Raw genomic sequence first — 3,029 nt, 5'->3', positions numbered from 1 at the left:
TGTAACTTCCTACGGCTTTACTCTAGGAAGTTATATTTTTTATCTTAAACCTGTACTCAACCTTATCCTCTTCTCACCCCTTTCTAACTCTCGTGTCTCTTCCACCAAATCAAAGCCGCCGCCACACGCCTGCTCCCATCCCCGACCGCTACTCCCACCGGCGCGGCCGCCTCCGACCCCGCTCGCCGCCCCCGGTCCCACCCCATGTTCATGCCACCATGGAAGGGTGCTTGCTTGCCACCATGGAAGGGCTTCGTATTGGAGCACCAATTGTGCAGGTTTATCATGAGAAATTTTTTCTCTTACGTGATGTTTCAAGGGTGCTTGCTTGCCTTTATGAGAAGGATGTCAAGTTTGAGACTCACACAGCCTCGTACAGGAGCCTACTCATATTGGAGGTATTTGGAGTCTCCAATTCTAGTATTTTTTCTGGCAGGAAGGATATGTTCGAAGATTTGAGCAATTAATCTTGTTATTGCATTTTCATTCTCTTTATGTTGTAGGCATCATCTCATGCTCCAGTTCCGTTCTATGATGGCCCTACTTTTCTAGAAGGTAATACTTCATTTTTGGCAAAGTAACTTACAATTCCATGTCAGACCTTCATTTCTTGGAGCCTATATTTTCAGCCGCTGGATAATATTCAAGTTTGTGTTTACTAAAAAAATGCAAGCTAGCTTGGTACTAGGAGGTAAGTTATTTATTAGTTGTCACTAGGAAGTTGTCTAAAAATTGTATATATGGCTACCCTGACATAAATTTAGACTAATGTATTATCTTATCTACATTTCTCACTTATAAATATATTCTCGTTCATTCTTGTTAGCCAAAAACAGAGAGGGATTTTCATCATATCATGTATGCACTCATTTTGGTATTGTAGCCAGTATCCTGCTTGTTCAAAGTTTGTGCCAATCAGTTCTCTAAAATTAGCCAATAAAAAGCTTTATAAGCTGGATCTGTGCAAGCTTTACTTAAATGTTCTTTTGCAGCAAACATTGGTCAGCAATGAATCATTAGTGTATGTATATTTCCGATTAATAATGTGTAAACACATGGATGCAAATCTGAGAGTGCATAAGAATTGGTTTTCAGTTGTGAATGAATTTGGCAGTACATTTATATAATCTATATTCCATTCTAGATTATAGGTTGTTTTAGTTTTGTCCCAAGTCAATTTTCTCTAACTTCGCCTACAAGCTCACAGGATTTCTGAAAACAAGCGTGCTTCCTTCCTTTCTTGTATAGAGCAGTGTGCATTATTCGACCCAGCTTGCCTTAGGCTACCTATTTCCTTCTTTGATGTTGTTTTTTTGTTCTGTTTCTGCTGTACAGTTGGTTCTTTTTGGTTTAATAAAATCCTAACAGTGGGGGCTTACCCTGCTGTTTTTTTGGGTAAAAAATATGTCTAACTGTGATCAAGTGTATAGAAAAATGCACAAACATCTGTAACATCAAACTAGTTTCATTAGATACATTATGAAATATATCTTGATAGTGCATTTATTTGATATTCTAGTTGTTAATGTATTTCTTTTCGGTAAACTTGGTCAAAGATAAATAAGTTTGACTTAGGACGAAGCTAAAAAGACTTACAATTTGAAACAGGGTATATAATATTGCCTTATTATATCATCGTCTTTAGTCTTTCAAGATTTCAAATTTGGACATATACTTTTTTAAAAATAGTGACATGCTTGTGAATAGCAACTGAATGACAATAGCTAATACATTTTGATCATGTAGAATAACTGGTAGGTTTACATGGATGTGTTGTGCAAATCCGGATCCTGCAAATCCAGATGTGTTGTGCAGCCAAACGGCAACAGATCGTGTGGTGAGTGTTTTGAAATGTTTGGTAGGTTCTGTTTATATGGATTTTTGTATGTAAGATTGCATTGTTCTTTTGTATGGGGTTGCATATGGCGAGGCGATGTCTAGTCAGCACGGACCAGACTATGACTAGAGGACTTCACCTATTGATCCTCAGGCTGTGTATGCAAGTGGTGAAAAAGCTCATGGAAGGTGCGGACTCTACATATCTTATATTGTTTCATTGGTTGAGTGCAATACATGTATTCTTAATCTGTCGTGATGTTACTTGTGTTGTAGGTACACAATGTTTGCTAACGTCATCGACTCGAGCCAGGTGATGGTTCAGCGTGGAGGTTCGTCGAGGTCTACTGCTCGTAGCTCCCGTCGCTCCACTCAAGATCCAGCAGAAGTGGAGCAACTACGAGAAGAACTTAGGCGACATCAGGATTACTTGAAGCAACAAGCTGCGCAACATGAATATTATGCTACACAGATTCAACAACAGCAAACACTCATACAAGTAAGTTCAAAAGATAATAGCTTTCACTTTAAGATATGTATTGATTTAAAATGCTGATGTGAAAAAGTTCGATAAATTTGTAGCAACTAGCACAGACCCAAGGGATACACGTCCCGGTGCCCCCACCACCTGCCGTTCATTATCCTTGGTCTTCACCTCCACCTACACCTACATCTCCATCTACCGAACATCAGGTATGCAAATTCATCATCATTTACTTGTTGCTAGTTATATTATGATGTAACTCAACAAATATCATTTGTACATGTATATTAGACCCCCTCCAGCTACCTTGTCAATGCATGAACGAGAAGACGGGTTAGACTTTGTCGAAACCCTCTTCGCTAGTGGAGGTATCGACCATCACTCGTCACTGTAACCCGATGGTGATCGGCGACCGTGAGCTTCCATGTTATTGTGTTCTGATACTTGAGACTTTTATTATGACTATGTATGAGATATTGTCTCTTATTAGTACTGGATGATGAGATGTGTCTTATTATGACTATGGATGAGGCTTTTGTGATGTAATTGATGAGACTATGGATTTAAATATTGTTATGTGATTCTGTGTGGGATGTTTTATGTGAAAATATGTTGTGCTATATAGCTGTTGATATATTTGTTATGTTGTGAAATGTGGTGTAAAATAAAAATAAACAACATTTGTAATGTTGGTCAAATTAACTTCCTA

The 3,029-nt window shown here is 38.4% G+C and overlaps 1 pseudogene; it reads left to right on the top strand.

Annotated features, from left to right (window-relative positions):
* The first annotated feature begins 1,933 nt into the window (after positions 1–1,933).
* On the top strand, positions 1,934–2,529 carry LOC118475672 (rho GTPase-activating protein 17-like; annotated as a pseudogene).
* Positions 2,530–3,029: the final 500 nt, after the last annotated feature.

The sequence above is a fragment of the Zea mays genome, unplaced genomic scaffold (assembly GCF_902167145.1).
Source record: "Zea mays cultivar B73 unplaced genomic scaffold, Zm-B73-REFERENCE-NAM-5.0 scaffold_55, whole genome shotgun sequence".
Classification (NCBI taxonomy): domain Eukaryota; kingdom Viridiplantae; phylum Streptophyta; class Magnoliopsida; order Poales; family Poaceae; genus Zea; species Zea mays.
The sequence above is the reverse complement of the archived record's forward strand: the minus strand, read 5'-3'. Positions and strand labels throughout refer to the sequence as shown.